This window comes from Manacus vitellinus, unplaced genomic scaffold (assembly GCF_001715985.3).
Source record: "Manacus vitellinus isolate BGI_N305 unplaced genomic scaffold, ASM171598v3 scaffold_14_pilon, whole genome shotgun sequence".
NCBI lineage: Eukaryota > Metazoa > Chordata > Aves > Passeriformes > Pipridae > Manacus > Manacus vitellinus.
In genome coordinates, this window is record NW_021939063.1 from 17,211,462 (window position 1) to 17,230,465 (window position 19,004).

At 44.0% G+C, this 19,004-nt stretch overlaps 1 protein-coding gene across 6 annotated transcripts in view; it reads left to right on the forward strand.

Annotated features, from left to right (window-relative positions):
- RAD54L2 (RAD54 like 2) overlaps window positions 1-19,004 on the forward strand; it is a 68,510-nt gene that overhangs the window by 21,825 nt on the left and 27,681 nt on the right. The window lies entirely within an intron of this gene.

Genomic DNA, 19,004 nt, shown 5'->3' on the forward strand with positions numbered 1-19,004 from the left:
GTCATGGCATGATCCTACAAATCAGTTTGTTGGTCCAGCACAAGGGCTGATGTTCTAGGGCATGTAGACAGGAATGCATAGCTCAGGTGGGAATCCCCCAAGCTGAATTTGCCATCAGACTCTTTGTATCATAAAACTGCAACTGGAACCTAAGGAGCTCTATTTGCTTCCTTTAAAATCCCAATTTTTCATAACTTCAAAGGGTGTGCAGATATTTGAATACACCTACTTAAACCTACTGGGAGTCTTCCTTTTCTTAGCATAGAATGTGTTAAAGACAGATACTTCTCTCTTCTAGTCACTAAAGTATTTTTGGCTTCACAGTACATTGTTGTCCTCAAGTGTTGTTTGTTTTGTTTTTATATTGTTTTAGCCACATGCTCCTTGAAGATGCTGTTTTGATTTTTAAATGCTTATAAAATGTTTACACAAATTAATTTTGTTCCTCTGTTTTTTTTCACGTGATCACTTTTTCCTAATGAGAAAGTAGCAGAAAAGGAAGTGTTAGTTCAGGTGAGAAACAAGGGAATTCTCAATACCATAGAGTTGTAGGGCCACAGATTACTTTGTCTCAGAGGGTGGTGGTGACTTTGTCACTTTGTTCATGGGACCCTGTACCCAGTGGAGCTGTAGGAAGTGTGACATGGTAGCCAAACTTTTATTAATAGAGGGGAGTGGCTGTATGTGATGGGGGATGTATGTCATTCCCCATGGTTATTTTATCCTAGACCCATGTACTTTATCATCAACATCTATATTATTATGGGTGAATAATCATAATTGTTTGTCAAGATTGTTCTTTCCAAAGCAAACAAGATTAATGTTGGTATAAACAAGATTAATGTAGGTATACAGAACATCATTAACTGCTAATGACAGCTGCTTATTTTCATCTTAAAACACCAGAAACATGTTTATGCTTTATATTTCTGTAGTGACTAATTAAAAATAAATTTTAACAAATGTAGAAAATAATGAGGATGAGTAAAAAGACAATTTACATAAAACTAACATAAAAAGCTTTTATAGTTGTTCATTAGGTACAGGAAAAACCCTCTCTTCCACAATCTGAGCAAAGCTAGGTTGCCTCTGAGGTTTCAGATTGTTGAGCTTTAATTCTCTCTGCCAGAGTATCAGGATGCTTTCTGGGTGCTTAGATGTACAATTATTTTCTTCTATGGGGGAGTCCAGTCTGCTTTTCCTGATAGCTCCTCACAGCTACAGACTGCCTCAGAAATGTCATTTGGCATCTGTATTACCTTAGATCTAACACAGAACCAGTCTCCTGCTGTTTGTCCTATGAAATATAACCAACTGCAGGATTAAGAAGTTTTGTTTTATTTTGCCTGTCTGATGTTTGTAGTCCTGTCTTTGTAGATGAATCTCATTCATAAAAATCAGCTTAGGAACAGGCAGTTTTATTCACAAGAAGGGGTGCAGTGCTCTAATGTTTATACTATGAAGCATTTAAAAAGCTTAATTTTAATATTTTCTGTTAAAACTTTGTTCTCCCTATTCCCAGCTGTGCTGTTCTCTTCCCCTTCTGGTACTGTGGTTGTTCTGATCCCATTTGGGATCCTGGGGGGATCATTGCCTTGTGGATGGGCTCTTGCATATTTCTAGCACTACAAGATTTAGAATATTATTAATGTTTCACAGTTACTTCCTTGGAAGGACAGCAGGCTGCACATATATTTCCTCCAAACTGAAGCCAATTGCTTGTTTTAAAGAACAGTGATTATAACAATTATAAATGAACATTTTTATTGTTTGCTTGCAAAGTAGTGGCTTTGTATTAGGATTTCTGTATTCTGATGGTGCCTCAAATGACTTAAGAACCCTCCAGGGTTAATGTAATGTTATCCACCCCTGTTGATAACACTTAGCAGTGACTGGTGTTTTGCACATTTAACCTGTTTTTGTCTTTTTGATATATGTTATGTGTGGAGTTAACAGTTGTGAAACTTCAGTTTAATTTTCTTGGAGTTCCTTTTATATTCTGATAATTAAATCTTCAGCTTTGGGGCACTTTTTCTCATTTCTGCTCAGCTTTGTTTGCATTTAGTATAGGCTGTCCCATGGATGGTCTAGAGTTTAGTTTGGACTTGTATGGCACAAGCTTTCAACTCTTGTTGGAAGCAATTCTTAAACCTTTTCCCCCTGCCCTCAAGGAAGAAAAAGAGTCTGGAAGGCTTGTTTTCTGAATATTTCTGAGTAAGTGAGAGCTAATAACCACATGGCTTCCATCCTTCATAAGTTTCTTCAGTGGTGGTCAGTTAGTGAACCTTGGCATCGTGTGTAGGAGCTCTTACAGCTCTAGTCTTTTATTTTGCTGGTGTGCTCCTTCCAGGCCATTCCTCCTCTGACCCTCAGAACCCCTTCCCAGTGGCTGCCAGCCCGCATGGCCATCCCAGCAGCATGCTTCAATCCTAGCCAGAGGCTTCCACTGCTTCTCCAGCCTTGTCATCCCTGCCCACTTCATCTGTTTTCTCATCACTTGTGGGTTGCAGCCCTTGTTTTATCGTGTTTGATTTTCTGATAGCAGTGCATGACTGCTAAGAACTTTTTTCGTGAACTCCCTAAATCTTTTTCACTAGAAATGTGGTGTACTGATGACTGTAGAGATAAAGGGCTGTTTCAAGTCCTGCACTTTTTCTCTGATCCTGGTAGTTGCTCAGGGCTGTGTAGAACTCCATAGGAATAAAAGCTGATTTGAGCAAAGAGGAAACAAACCTCCAATATGGATTTTACAGATCCTTTCAAATGCGGGGACTGTTCATACCTCAGAGCTTTCCTGAGGAAAGCTGTTATGTGTTCGAATGAATCCCACTGTAGTGCTCTCTTTTCCCACTCTTTGAATGTCTTTGGATTATTCTGATTGAAGTCTCTGGAATTCGTTCTCTCTTACTCATATGTATTGCTGTAATTCTGCTATTAATAGTGATGGCAAGTTGCTTGTTTTCTTACCTCTGAGTATATGGATGAAACACTTTTTTTAAAGTGTAGTTCAGGGGTAGAAGTAGTTGTTCGATTCTCTGAAAGATTCCTTAATGAGCACAGGCATTCAGACACTGTCCTCAGAGGCTGCTGGTTGTGTTTGCATTACAGGTGTATGGTACAGAAGTACTTTTAGGGTATAGCAGTGAACATTTTTCCAGTACTACAGTAGTACTGCAGTTCTTACTGTACAAATATAGCAGTCAACACCAAATAATAACATATGAGATGCTACTGCTGTGCTATGACAAACTCCATGGAATTGGCCTTGCCTTCTGCCCTGTGTTGTTCACCTTGTCTGTTTTGTCCTTTCTCATCCCCTCTTTCTTTCCTCAGGGCTGGGAGTGTGCTAACTCTGTGGCATCTCTGTTTGACTAGTGGAGAACTGGAGAGGTTCCCTCTTCCCAGCTCAGACTCGTATTGTTCCTCCTACTTCCTGGCAAAGTGCTGGAGCAAACCCAGACTGGTTTGTGTGGGGTTTCTATGGACATACAGGCCCTTCAAGAGGGGTGAATGAGGAGCACAGGTGGTTGGTGGTACAGAACAGCAAGTCCCAGGAGAGGAGGACACATGGGTGCATGTGCTCTTTTGCTGTGCAGCTCCTCAGCAGGGTGAAGGTGTCAGGGCCAAGTCTCAGAACCCCTGGGAGATTGGCACAGGAGGTGAATGAGGGGAAGAGAGACCTTTTTTCCTCATCCTGGCCTCCTAAAACTGTGCTCATCCTGTTTGACATTTGATAGTATCATGACAGATTCAGAGTTGCCTTTCCTTTCTGGAGATGATCCACAATATATTTCAGTGGCTGCTTTTTGCTTGAACTTGAGCTGCCACTGGATATCATAGTTTTGAGTTTCCCAACAAACCAAGGCAGGAATTCATCACTTCAGGTGGCAGCCACTGATGATCCAGATTTGAAGAGTTCTTTGCTTTCCTTGAGCCCTCGCTAGAGGAAACCCTGTTCATTTAAAGGGGTCCTGCTAGACCTGCTTTGCCTACAATTTTCACTTGGTGATGGTTGGGGAAAAAAATGTTGGCATGAAATTATAGCAAGAATGGATTTTGTTTAATATGATGCTCCTTTGTGGCTCTTTGTGGGTCATCATCGTGGTGTGTACAGCAAGGGGTGCAATCACATTGAAAGGAAGATTGATTTGTAGCTGCCTGGGTAACTTCCTTGTGTAACCCAATGGTAAAAATCATTAGTTAACACCTTACTTACTAGAAACTTCATTGGAACCTGGAGTTATTAAAGCTGAAATTATTTTGGAAATCTGTTTTTAGAGTCATGTGGAAGTGTGGGTTAATACTTCTTTGAATGGTACATGAATGCATCCTTGAAGTACAGAGATCTGCTACTCATTTTGGAGATGGTGTTATTCATGTGCTTCCCACCCCAAATCATTCCATCTTTTCTTCTCCCCAACAAATTGCTGGAACAAAACGAAACTGTGGGGTGTGTGGGAGTCCCCAGCTGGATATATGTGGTTGGGAATAGAGCAAATTTCTGTCCTTACAGGGGAAGAGAGGAAAGTCTTTGGTATAAATCTGTTCATTTTGAAGGCTCCTCCTGCTCAAATGCATCAGTTTTGCTTTTCAACTGAAGTCATTCTTAAAAATTAGGTCATGTTATCCTCACCTGTATGAAACAGGCAGAAAAAGAGTGTGGAGACATCTCCTGAACAATACCCTACTAAATGGTATCCTATTATCTATATCATTTATATCCAGATTTAGAAAGGCCCATACTGCTGGAGGAAAAAAATAGGATGATAAAAGGAACTACTGTTAGAAAGTAATTTACCTGCACTTTTTACTCGATTTAGATGGTCCTGCTTGTGTTGGTAAATGGAGATTTGTCCCAGCAGTCTGAAATCTTTTTGCCTTCTACTTTTGACCAGACTGCACACCATTTTATCTTAGGAAACACTGATCTCTAAGTTGTCCTCCCTATCTACTGGAAAATGAAATATATTCCTTAAGAAGAGGAGGAAGAAATACATACTTACTTCTCTAATCTCTCAACTTCTTTTAGAAAGCAGCCTTTCACAGCTGTGTCTTTGGGTGGCATCAGGGCCAGATGGGCATCCCAAGGTCAAGGCAGCCTCAGACAGCAGCTGCTCTTTGAGGAACCTTGTAATGAGCTGCTTCCATCTGCTGCAGTACATGGCACAGTTGGCTTGGTTGCTGCTTGCTTTCTTCCTCAGTCTAGTGACACGTGCTTTGATCTCCTGTCCTTGTTTAGCTGGTGGCAGGGGGTAAGGAAAGGCACAGGCCCATCAGAGTAAGCTTGGAGTGGAGAGCAGGCTCTTTTTGTTGATTGAAAGTGGATGAGTTGGAGGAAAAGGTGTGGAAAGAAGCAAAAGTCAGGTCATTCCTAAATCTGGAAAAGCACTGAAGATGATCATGAGGGTGGCTTTAATTTGGAGCTCTGCTGTGTTCTGTGTGTATATATTACAGAGGGATGGGTGCCCATAAGTGATAATCCTATCATTTAATCTGCAAATTGAACTTTGTAGAGTGCAAGGTGGATTTCTTGGGGGAAAGGGAAGAGTGGTGATTGATGTCTTCCCATTTTTTCCTACTTGATGGACTTCCTTATCTAGATTCTTTTATTTTGGTTACTTGTGACTGGATGCAGCTCCCTCTAGAGCCCACCAGTGCTATTTCCAAGGAAGCTGGAAGGGCATATCCTGGGGAAAGCAAACCTCTGCTCAAGTCTATGATTTTGCCTACACAATGGCTCTGGTCTTATTAAACCTTAGAAGCCAAACCTGAACTTCCATGTTGCACTACCACTGTGCACTTTGCTGTTCTTAAACAGCCAGGTAGATTTTAATGCTTGTAGTAACTTTGTAGACTGTCTTCCAAGCCAATAATTACCTGCATAGAGGATGGCTGGTGTGGTATCATAGAGGTACAGAAGTAATCACTACCTGTGAAAGAACTTACTTGTGAAGTATTATCCTGCATATTAACATGTGTTTAAACTTTATCAAATTGTTTTAGGAAACTGCATTACCTTGGAAAATGATCCTGATGGATCAGAGTGTTTAAATGTGCTTTATCATACAGGTGCAGACTGTGGGGCTCAGCCTCAAGTCAGGTGGCTGTGGGTAACTCAGTCAGCAAGTACTCATCTAACTGCAGATTTTGGATGCATTTCTCAGGTGACTTGGTGTAACTAAGAAGTTGAGAGCTTTCTATTTTTTTCTCAGTTCCTGAAAGTGATAAGAGCTTTGTCTGTTAAGGGTGTGCTCTCTGCATCCACAAATCTGAAGTTCAAGGCTTGTGTTGGTTTTCCCAAGACTCAAAAAGTTAGGAGCTGGCTGGTTTCTATGTTTCCACAATTCAGCTGAATAAAATACAAAAGATAGAGTTAGTATCAAAGGAGAAAAGAGACTGGATGCTAGCATTTGCAGTTTTAGCAATCCTGCTTGTTGAGTAATATGGAAAGGTCACATTAAAATAGTGAAGAAGTAGGTTTGTCTCTCACTTATGCAAGAGCCCCACTGATTTCTCTGGGAACTTTGCTTTGTTACAGCAGGCTGCAGATTTGAACCATTATTTTTATTCTGGCAGTTTCCCAGTAGCACAGTCTGTCTGTCAGAACAAATGCTGTTTCTGTGAGCAGTCTGAGGGGCTTGGACCTGCCCGGCTAGCAGGAGTCTCCATCCCCAGCACACTGTGGGGGAGCTCCTAATGCTTGTGCAGACCCTGGGGCAGGCACCCAGCTCCCTTGAACTGGATTTGCTGGACCCACGAAATGGCAACATTAAAGAAAAATCCTCTTGGGTGCTTTGCTGGGAACAGCCAGTGCTGGATGCTTTGTTAGCTCCCCTTCTGCCCATTCTGAAGCCGCAGATCGCCTGGCTGGGTATTTTGTTGTGTTGGGGCAGTTTGGGTTGTGGGAGGATGACAGAGGTTTCTTGCCTGCCGGCTGTTTGCCAATGAATCTGGGAGGAAGAGGGGAAGATAACAGGAATGGGGAGGAGCGTGGGAGGAGCGGTGCCTGGGGTTTGGAGGGGTCTGTTGACTGATTCCAGGCTTTTAAGTAACCCTGTGAACTGGGTTATTCTCAGCAGGGTGAGGTGTGGCTTGAGGGCTGCTGTGGGAAAGAGGGATGAGATCCCGAGGAGTGCTGTCCCCCAGCCCCCTGCTCAGGGGGTTACAGACTGACGGTGGTGCAGGTCAGTCGCTGAGCCTTTCGCCATCTGCCTGCTCTGCCCGAAAGTTCAGACTCTTTCCCGGTCTCCTCAGTTTATCCCGAGCAGGGGGAAGATCCGAAAGAAAACGTCGGTGACTCCCCTGCCCGCCTCCCAGGCGCCCTGACAGCGGCTTCCTTTTCGAGAGGGTGGCACAAAGTCTGGCATAGTCGAAGTGTTATATAACCCGGAGTAATGACTTGCTTTACTTCTTTAAAAGGAGGTGATGACGCCAGAGCTCTGCTTCCTTCAGAGCCACCGATTGGGCGCAGGGCCTGGCAGATCTCGTGAAATGATGGGGTGTTATAAAGAGCTACACTTTTCCCCCCTTCTTTTTCTCCCTCCTTCCCTTTGATCTGTTGCGTATGATGGAATACAAAATAGAAATCCTTCTATGCAGTTCAAGAGCAGCCCACGCCCATGGCTCTGCATTTTCTATATATATGTACATGGAGTTTTTCAGATTTTTTTTGCCCGTGTTTTATCTATTCTCTTAAAGCTGCCACAAACGTGAGAGCAACGTGAAGGCACGGGGAGCAGTGAGCGAGCAGTTATTAATTGAACAAAACATTGCTCCAAAGTCTTCTTCCTGCTTTTCTGATAAGCTTTGCAGGATATAGAGGTTGTGATTTATTGGCCAAAACCTTGCTTTTTTCTTTCCATAAAGCAGCCAGAGAATCTCTAACAAAGGGCAGTCCCACTTCCTTCTCTGTCACGCTTGGTACCTTTTGCCCCATGAACGTTTCCATCATCAGCTTTGTACTGCACGTAGTCACTGCTGACAGATACTGTGTTCCCTCATCTGCAGCTTCTGAAACCGTGATGAAATCACACGGAAACTAATTAGCAAATTTGTAATGTGGTATTTTCCCTCTTGAACAGGTAAGGAGTGGCAAAGTCACTTTGCCAAGGTTGCCCGATGAGTGTGAAGAAGCCAAAGTGAAAATCCTCTGGTTTGCATTTTAGGCAGCGCCCCTTTTATGTTGCAATGTGTGAGGTGAAGCATTCAAAGTGATTTTCATTTGAGTTTGAAGAGGTGCAAGGGGTCCTTATCTTCATTTTCCCTTAATTTATATGGTATTGTGCTGGTTTTAATGACTGGTTAAATAAAATGTACATGTAGCTGTATGTGGTACCAATATAATATTAAATAATAAGAGTTTGGAAGGAGGGAAGGAACTCTTAATTAAATTAGAAGTATTCTTCAGATTTTAAAACACTATATCACATTAGAGTTATTTCCTTTATCTTTTTAATTTCTTGCTTAGGCTTTACAGAAACTGCAACACTGAACTTTCAGAAGTGTCTAGCTCATCATTTGGATCAAAGTGTTTTTTATTTCATTAACAGTAGTTTGTACTACAGATGTTGAAAATGTCTTGTTCACATTTTCTTCAACATGCAGTTCACTGACTCAGTCTCAAAAAAATTCTAAGTAGGAGTCAGAAGACTTTATTTTCACTTGCAGATATGCAAATAGGAATGAGACAGAAGAAAGCTACAAGATAAAATCTTTTTGGGCTAGGTGAACAGAAACTTCTAGTTTAAATCTGTGTCAAAACAAATTTTGCAATTAATCTGCAGGTAATCTTCATCTATGTAAAGTATTTAAATACTTGAACTATTAGAAGCCATTTTAAAAATGGCACTTTTGTGTACTCTTAGCTTGTGATTCATGTCAAATTTGCACATACCTGAAAATGAAGGGAATTAAATTAAACTTGTACAAAATCACGCTTCTGTGGTGCACATATACAGTTGTGTCATCTTCAGCAGCAAAAATGTAGCAAGTTACAGAAAGAGATGAAGAATCAGTTCTTGAATATAACTGGGATTGTAAAACTCAGTGGATCTAGCTTTGATTAAGATTATGATAAATATCTGTGGTATAAATTCTTTAACTTAAAATCATTCCATTTTGTCTAATAATAGCTTGTTTTCTTCAGTACATTTTAGCAACCTTTGAAAGCCTTGGTCTGAAATCTCAAGCAGTGTGTTTTGCCTCGATAAGAGTCTGAAAAGCATTTGCAGGAGGTGTTGCATTGTGTCACTACCTGAATTTTGTGTTACATTATATAAGACTTCCCACCCCCCCATTTATTATTTTAGATGAGTGTGGGAAATAAAATAAACCCAGATTTATATGAATAAAAGTAAAATGAGGAAAAAACAGATTTATCACATTTTATGCCTTGTGGTTCAGTCCAAAACTCACTAAAGTCAATGGAAAAACTCCTCTCATTTTCCATGGTTGGTTTAGATCTTATCAAAAAGAATTTTTATTTACAGTGCAGTGTTTGTTTAAAAAGCAAATGATTCTCAAAGCCAGAAATACCCAGTTGCCAACACATAGTGTTATGGAGTTCAAGTGTGATTCTATCTGAACTGTTTTAGGTGGATAAATGCCACCTTATACCATGTCCAACTCAAACCTGATAGTGTTGTGTGTTTTCCATGTTGCTAAAACAACATGGAAAATAGGACAGGGAAAGTGGCCTTAACGATAGGTGTACTGACAGGTGATAATCAAGAGTGAAATGTGGCTGTCAAGCCTAGTTTCTGTTTAATGACTTACAAACAATTGGGGTTTGTAGGCTACTCACTGGAGGTCAGCAGGTTGCGCAGAAGGAGCTGGTGGATGTGGAGCATGGCTGTGAGAAAGCTGTGGGATGGGAAATATTGATATTTTATGAAAATACAAACTTTATAGTGTTGGGTTTGGTTTGTTTTTTTTTAATAGGAGAATCAAATTGTTTGCAAGGGAACCTCTCAGGTGATAACAATTTCTTGAGAAGCCTCTTGTGATGTACAGCACAGCTGTACAATTGCAAAGAGCTTGTGGTTTGAGATGAGGTAGGTGAGGTGTGACAGCTGGGTAAGATTTCAAACTCTGTAGGGGAGGGAGAACATTCTTCCTTGCTGGTAAGACTGGCCTCAGAGAAAAGCTATTCAGTAAATGGACTTATCTGTAACAAGATTACCTTCCATGAGGAGATCATTTTATAAACTGACTGTTTCTGGCAGATCTAATTCTTGGCTTTGTGAATATGTATTTTTCCTGCCTAACAGTGATGGCCTCACCAGAGGGCTGTTGTGAGTAGAAGAGCTAGAAGAGTTCCTCTTCCATTTTGCACACTGAGCTGAAGAAAGAAATTCCCTTTTTATTGCTGTCTGCAGAAGGACAGGTATAGGTTACCTGTTTCACCCAGTGTATTGAACTGCCATTTTCCTCATCCTTGACTGCTGTAATAAGCGTGTGTTGGGGTTTAACCCCAGCTGGCAACTCAGCCCTAAAGAGCTGCTCACTCACTCTCCCCCAGTGGGATGGAGGAATTGAAAGGGTAAGAGTGACAAGTGGGTTGAGATAAAGACAGTTTAGAAAATTCATTCCCCACTTACCATAGGCAGGCAGGTGTTCAGCCATCCCCAGGAAAGCTGGGCTCCATCACAGTAACAGTGACTTGGGAAGACAAATAGTATCACTCCAAACATCCCTTCCTCCTCCTCCTCCTCCTTCTTTCCCCAGCTCTATATGCTAAGTATGACACCATATGGTCTGGGATGTCCCCTGGGTCAGCTGGGGTCAGCTGTCCCAGCTGTGTCCCTTCCTAACTCCTTCTGCACCCCCATCCTGCTCCCTGGTTGGGTGGGGTGAGAGGCAGAAAAGGCCTTGACTCTGTGTAAGTCCTGCTTACCAATAACAAAAACATCTCTGTATTATCAACACTTTTTGCAGCACAAATCCAAAACACAGCCCCATACTAGCTGCTTCTTCTATGAAGAAAATTAACTCTCTTCCAGTTAAAACCAGCACAGCGTGCCTTGCAAAGTACCCAGTTGTGTTTGCACAAATACTTGTCTTTAAATCTTGCTTCATAGTTTCATAAGTCTGTTAGGTCAGATGCTGAGGTCATGTTTGCTTATTTATTCCAACCCTACAAAGTCCTTATAAGGCCTGTTACAAGATCCTTGGCTATATACTTCTTAATATATTTGTCCCTCTTTTCCCCCTTTATAAACACTATGTTCTTGTGTACCAGCCAGACTGTTTGAATCTGTGACACAGGTGAAAGGCTGTCCTGTCACTGTGACTCTTAATTGTAATACAGTTTATCTTTTCTTTGGTAAAATTTATATAGCTCTAATTGTGAAAAAGCACCTTGGGTTTGTTTCAAAGCTGTGATGTACCCTGAAGCACTGAGGGTATTTTGATGGTAGCATTCTCTGTGCCCTGCCACCCTCTCAAGTGAAAGGTCCCATAGAAATGGCTGGAGTCACACACAGGGTAGCTGGGCTCTGCCCTGGCTGTGCTTGCAGACCTTTAGATCAACCTTTGCTTTTAGGAGCTCACTGTCCTGGAGTCCTGCAGGTTCTGTGCCAGGGCTGTTCGGACACAGCCTGCTTTGGGTTTCTTGTGCCCATCCTGGTTTTCCCAACACTCACTCAACAGTTGTTTCAATAAAGAGCCATTACATGGCCAAATGCTCACTAGCAGTGAGCTAACTTCATTACCTGTCTGTCAGCCCAGGTTTGCTGCTTGTTACTGGCATTGGATGTGCCTGTGAAGGGAATTAGGCATGCAAAAAGTCTCTGTAACACTGGAGAAGGATGGATAGCCTTTAGGAGTTCAACCACAGCTTTAAAGGACTTGTTTTCTCTTGTATTTATTTATTCTCTCCTGTGCCTGTCCTGGTACAGATGGATGATGGGGACAAAGGCTCACTTAGAGTAAACTCACACTCCACAAATTCTGGCAGGTTGTTTCCTAAAAACTGGGATATCTCATTCATAAAACATTTGCTACACCGAGAGCCTTCTGCAACTCACAGTGCTGTGCGAGCTGCTGATTTAATGAAGTGAACAGGAGGCTCTTTCACCTGCTGCTGTACAAACAGGTTACCAGCTCCATCGAATCGCTCAGGTTGCTTGGAAATCAGCAGGCATCATGCAAATAGTTGGTAGGATCGCGACTGGTTTCAAAGCCAGAGCGGCTGTACTTCTTTTTGCACCTCCCTCCCACCCTTTTTCCCTTTTGTGCTCTGAAACTTGGAAGCAGGGTTACGGTCCCGCCTGTCCCCTGCTCTGAACGTCCTGTTGTCTGTTGGGATTCCCCTTGCGCGGGGCCCCAGCGGAGCCTGAATGGTTATGTAAGGATTTTTATTTTATTCTCAGTCTTGGTCTCTGCCACTAGTTGAACTGGATCACAGGCTGAGTGAATGGGATCCGGTCCGTACGGCGTGCGGCTCCAGAGGGGAGAGACCTCCCCCGTACACACCCACTCGGCCTCCCTGCTCCTCTCCTCTCTTCTCAAACTCTTTTTCCCAGGTATAACCGAGGCTGCTCCCGCCGATCGGGAGCACGTACCGAAGCCAAACCGTCCCGGCAGCACCGCTCCAGGCATCGGCCCCCAGTGGAGCAGCAGCTACCTCGGGCAGGGCTGTGCTGTTTGACTCTCCGAGCAGGGGAGGAGATAGTGGCAGTTTTTATTTAGGCTGAACACGAGGCATATTTAACTAGTTATGTAACGGTGACCCCGGTCCGTCTCGGCTGGGTGCAGGGAGGATATGTGCGTACTGACTCCCGTCACACCGGCGGGGTGGATTCAAGCACCGCGAGCTATTTACCAAAGTTATTTTCAGAAACCTTAAGCGCAGGTTTCCCTGCCTGTACCCTGGACTGTTTTATCAGGAGGCATTTCCCGCCTGCGAACTGAACAGCCAGTGAGAGTGGATTTAGTGCTCGCTGGGCTGCGGGCAGAGATAAGGAGTTGTCGGGAGGGACTGGAAACTTTTGTCCTGAAGACCCTGAGGCAAGAATAGCAGAAGGGCTGAGAGTGTGCGACCAAGGTGAACAAGTGTGCGGGCAGAGGGCTTGTCCTGGTGCACTGAGCAGCATGTTACTCTTGGATGAGTCTCAGCAGTTTCCAGGTAGGACACAGGTTGGATTTTTTGTGGGTTGATTTTTCTTTTTTTTTTCTCCCTTGTTTTCTTTTCCCTCTTGCTCTCCTGTTATAGGCCTCTCATTTTCCCACCCCTGTGCCAGAGCACCCCACTCACTGGCCAGCAAAGTGCATCAGGAACTGAGACTCTTCTGTGGGGCTCAGGTTTTAATATGCTCCTTAATAGGCAGGGATAAAAGTGGTTGAGTTTTCAGAGTCTTGCAGTGCCTGTTGGCCTGATGGAGAAAATATGAGAAGGAAGCTCTTTATGTTTTAATTCTGAAGTCTTTGATGGTGTGACATTCTGGGTCCAGCTGTTGTAATTCTGCAAATGGAATTTTTAGAGAGGAGGCAGTTGTTAATAGCAATATTATTTTATATTCAGCATCCTCTCTCCTACACCTTGCAACTTTTTGTGAATGCTTTGCCTTCAACATCCTACTTGATAAGAGTTTTGAGAGCTTCTTCTGTCAGTGAAATGCTTGGTGACTTGGTGACCGGGCAGCAATCTGGGCAGGCAGAGCTATTGGTGCTTGCTCCAGATTCCCTAATTAGTGCCTAAGAGACTAAGAGCTACTTGGCCCTTTTTTCCCCCCCTATCAAGTGGAAGATGCTGGTGAAACCATCACAGGAGTTTACAGTTTGGGGATGGCTGCCACTTAGTTTGCTTGCTGGTGGGAGGATGTTGTGTGTTGGAGAAAAAACTTTGTTCAGATTTGAAGAACTTTTTAAATTTGTAATTTAACTTGTTGCTTTGTGGTCAGGTACTTGAGGATTCCAGGCTTCTTCCACCTTGTTCATGTGGCAAATACCTCCAAAGTCATGCTATGAACTTAATAGACTCGTCAGGAATGGTCCCCAGGAGTTCCAGCTCTGGATTCCTAGTTTAAAGTGCAGTGCAGTGTGGTCATCATGAGGAGTTTTTATAGAAATAAGCCATGCAATATTTGTTATCCATTAGTGAGAGAGGTGGATTCCAGGAAAAAAAAAATCCATCTTATTTCTCTGGTTGTGGTGGCAGGACAAGAAGCTAATTCTGGGAGAGCGCGATCTGAGAAAAGAAAGGAATTACAATAGAAAATGAGTTTGGATAAATGAGGAATCTGGGTGATGATACAAGTGGCTTATGTAACTTAGTCTAGATAATAGGTATAAAAACAGAAGATGGGGAGGGGAAGATGCTTTTGGAAATGGCACTGTAGGTCGTACATGGAGGGGGAATGCAAAGTTAGAGGCCTTCCAAAAATTTTGGGTGGAAAGATCTTTTGGGGTAATTTGTACAAAAGTAAGAGAGCAGGAGTGAAATTAACTCCTCCTTGTACAGTATTGCTTCCCAATTTTTAAAGTCTGGGGCAAGGTTTATCATAGTCTGCCAGTAGAAAATTCTTTCTCTTTGAGGAAGCTTTTGTAACTGATCTAGTGAGGTTGTGTCCCGGCTGGTGGATCCAGGAGAGTCTCCATCACACTTTTCCATAGCCTTCTTGTCCCAAGAGATGACAAAACTGCACAAGGTCACTGAATGAGTCTGGGACAGAACTGACACATCATGTTCTTGCCTGCTTTTGTGCTTCAACCACTGTTCAGTGTTTCTTTTCCTCTCTAGTTTATATGACTTTTCCTCACTCCAGGTCTTCAAAGTAGCAAGCACCTGTATGTGCAGTGCTGTGCTACCTTTTTGTTATTTTATAAATGTTTCTGGAAAGTCAGAGAGGATTTCTAGATTATTTTTATGGTAGCACCCACCAGCTAGTAAATCAAGTTTTGTTGAAGTACGATACCTATCCTCCTGTTGCCCTGCAAGAAAAAGATATCTTATTTAAAGATCCCTGTTTTCTCCTCATATGCACATATATACTACTTTTCTGACTGTAGGGGTAATTTTAATTTTGGCAACCTTTCTTTTCCAGGCTTAGCTTTTGGGGTGTTGTGTATCTTGGATGGGGGTGTCCTTGTGACATTGTGGCTTCAATTTATATGAGTCTGATTGCCATGAAAAACTTTGCAGCCCTTTGTCAAACTCCTTTAGCAGCACCCACAGCAGCACCGATCTTTTGAAAAGGAAAACTAGAAACAGATTGTTCTTTCAGTGGTGGTGTTTCATCCTGGTCTTATTAGCTTTCTCCAGTGCTCTCAGTCACTTTTCTGGCTGCAGTTGATGGGAGAAGTGCCAGTGGAATGCGGTGGCACACAGGCTCAAACTCAACAATTTTGATTTTTCTCCCAAGTGATGCCTCCCTCATTAAACACAGTCCTTAAAAATTCCTCAGAAATTACTTTAGAGACTGAAGCAGAAAAAGGGGATGTAGCTGAAGTTCTGTGCTTTGTTACAGTTCTAAAAAAAAAAAATAAATCCACAACTGTGTTTTGTTTTGTTAAAGTAGGAAATTACATTTAAGGAGAGGAAAGAGAGCATAAGACAGGGAGCCAACAACTTGGGAGTTCCTCAGCATTGATGCCTACCTGATTTTTTGCCTTAGTTTTCTCCTCTACAAGATGGACAGGAGGGTGTTGCACAGGTCACTGTGCTCGTGAACTCTTTGACACTGACTAGAGTAGAAATGCCAGGTATTAGAATTTTGAAATCCCTCCTTTCTTATACCACTGCCATCATGAGCAACAAAGGAGTACTCAGATGCTGGAGGGTGCTTTAAGATGGGATTATTTCCCACGCTGTTCTTATAAATTAGGAGTGAGTATCACCTGTCTTCTCCCCCCTCTCTGTTAACAGGTCTGGAACAAAGGTATGGTGAGGGCTTGAGGCAGAGGTTAAAGTTCAGCTGGTGCTCATTGTTTGTTTGCCATTTTGGTGGCCTTGGAAGTGTGTGGCAGCAATAATCCCTTTTTTATTATTTCTCATTGCTCTGAGAGTGTGCTGGTATAAAGCTAATATCACAACTCCCAGCTACCTAGTGTAAACTAATGCTTATGTAATCATTGCATAATGCAGAATGCTTGCTCCCCTCCTCGTCCTCTTTTCTTAGTTCCTGAAATTTATCCCTAGAAAAGTCATGGTAGCAAGCAACTGGATTCACTGTGCTGGGAACATGTCAAGCTCCTGTATGCATCTATTTTCTGAAGTTGGGAGGGGAAATGTGTCTTTGTTACCTAAATCAATATTTAGGTACCTCAGTAGAATAGATCAGATTTCCCTTTTTAAAAAAGCTTAGAACAACTGTGAAAATAAATAACATCTGATGGTTAAATCCGGTTACTTGTGTTTAGATCCCCGTGGTAATTTCTGTAATCTGGCTGACAAAACTCTATTCTGGGTTACTAGTTAACTGGGATAACCAGAAAGGGGAGGTTTCAGTTCCCTCCTGCGCACAGCTTGTTGAAAACTTCCCAGCACTGAGCCTGAAACACTTCCCGACTCCAGAGCAGGAGTTTTATGTAACTCGTTGCTCTCACACGCCCCTGTCTAAAGGACAAATGAGACCCATCCCTGCTTCCTTTGCTACCTTAGTGGGTGCCTTTCCTGGCTTTGTTTCCTTGTCTTCACTTATGCCCACAAGTGTCTGCACAAGAGAGAGGGCATGTGAGGAGGAAACAGTTTACATTCTAGGTTTGAGGACTTTTATTAGGAAAAGTAGTTTTGATTACGTATCTAGAAGACAGATGCCAGGTAGCAGTGTTCTGCATTTCTCCAGTTTTTGCCATCTCAAGGCACTATGAAAATGTTTGATATGAGATTTCACAACCTTCTTTGGCTATCAGAGCAGGAAGTGGATCCAAGATTGCCCGGTGCTCCAGAGTAAGCATGAACCTTTCCTCTGTGGTGCCTGTGAGAGGGAGGACGACCTGAGGGGCACCTCACCTGGGCTGCATTCAGGGGCTTGTGCAGGGATGGGAGGAGGTCCTGGAGAGGCTGGGTGCCAGAGCAGCTCCCTGCCACACTCTGGTGGCAATGGGGTGCCGGTGGCTGTGAGCCTGTGCCATACAACAGTTATATAAGTGCTCTTTGGTGTTTATGTAACCCGGGTCTCAGCGTCTGCAGCATTGAGGCCCAGCCAGAACAAGATCTCTTGGGTATTTGGGGCCTGGTTCTGCTTGCATAATCCCAGGGTTAGAAGATATATCGTCTGTCACCAAAGTTGGCAGTTTGATATTCCAGTTTGCCTCTCGGCATTTCTTGGCTGCTTCCCTTCCCTTTGGTTTTTGGGTGGTATCTTCCTTGCTTCTGCCCTTCAGCTCTGCTGCCTTTTGTCCCTGAAGGATTCCTTCAGGCCAGGAAAGGAGTTTTATTCTGCAGCATAACCTCATCAGTAACTGATATGCTGAGAGACCTCTGAAGGAAAAAAGAAGGGCAGTGCTGCCTTATAATTTATCTTCTAAAGTTTTCCATGGCTTACTCCTTGCCCAGGGAGTCTGGAGATGGGTTTGGCTTTTGTGTGCTCCTGATCTGGCTGCCTCCTTGTGCTCTGGCCCACGGAGTCAGTGCTGGTGGCGTTTTTTCTTCAGAGCTCATTTCACATCATTTCCCTCCATCCTCTGGTCCTGGGCTGGGGATGGAGGCAGCCTGCCATCCCTTCTCACCAGCAATCTGCAGATTTCATGCAGGTATCTTGAACCCACAGCAAGTGATTGCTTTACAGATACTTAGAGAAATGAAAGACTTGAAGGAGCACTATTTGTTATACCAACATGACAGTCTCCATGTCTGGTTACAGTGACAGGTATGAACGACACACCTGAGGTGGTTAACTCCTAGATAAATCAGCAACGGGAATGAAGATGTACGTGCTTCGTGACAGCTGAGGGAAGCTTCCCCTGGGAGCAGGCAAGCTCTGGGGCTGGGTAGGCTCAGCCCAAAAGACGCCTTTTGCCTGGCAGTACCGTGGCTGTGACTCAGCAGGACACCGGCAGAGCTGGGGCCAGGGCGGTCGGTCGCTGCTCTGGTCGGTGGGCTGCGTTTCGCAGGAGCCAGGCGGGCATTCCTGGGGGCTGGGGCTGCAGGTCCCGCTGCCCGAGGCTCACGCCGTGGCTGTCCCGCTTGGCCAGGGCACGGTGCCAGGCCTGGGAGCTCCCCGCAGCCGTGGCTGTGTGTGGATAAGTGGACAAGGGTCAGGTCCCGGCTCGGTGCTGTCAGCGAGTGGCAGCGGAGGGTCGAGGGTGTCCGGGCGCGGGATCGGCGAGCCGGGGGGAGCGCGGCCGGCGCGGGGGGGCAGGTGTGCCGGGTTATATAATACTTACATAATTAGGGCTTTGTTAAGCACTGCTGGCTGGGAGGGGCGTCCTGCCGTCGAAGACTGAGCCCGATTATTTTCCGAAGAGAACAAAGTCTTGTTGCTAATTAGCTGCTCTAACGGCGGCTGCAGGGGGGAACCGCGGCCCCGAGTCCCCCCGGAGGGGCTGCGTCCCCCTCCGTCCCCCTCTAAAGTGTGCTTCGGGTGGGAGCAATCGGGCTTTGATGTGTGTCAAGCTCCTCGAGAGGGCTTTGTGCCTCTCCTGGATGTTGCAACAGGTAGTGCCTGGAGGAAAAAAGTCTGAGCTTCCCCCGTACTTTCGCCTACACTGTTCTTGAGGGGTTTCACAAGGAATTTCCTGCCTCCAGCCCAGCTTGGGGTGCTCAAGTGTTTTCACACAATGCCACCTCTGTGAGAGGGTGCTCTGTGCAGACATTTCCCTTCTTGTATGGCATCCATGCAACAGCTGCACCAGTAGCATACAGAGAAAGAATACTCTGAAAATATTTAATTTATATTCCACGGCTGAGTACAAGATGAGGTGGAGCACTCTGCCTGTTGCCAGCCTCCAAGATGATTGCTGTGCCACAGTTAAAGAACTGCTGTTCTTCAGGTGCCAGGTACACTTGCACTCTGGCATCATCTACGCACTGCTTCAGCCCCCAGTGCACTGGGAAAACGTCA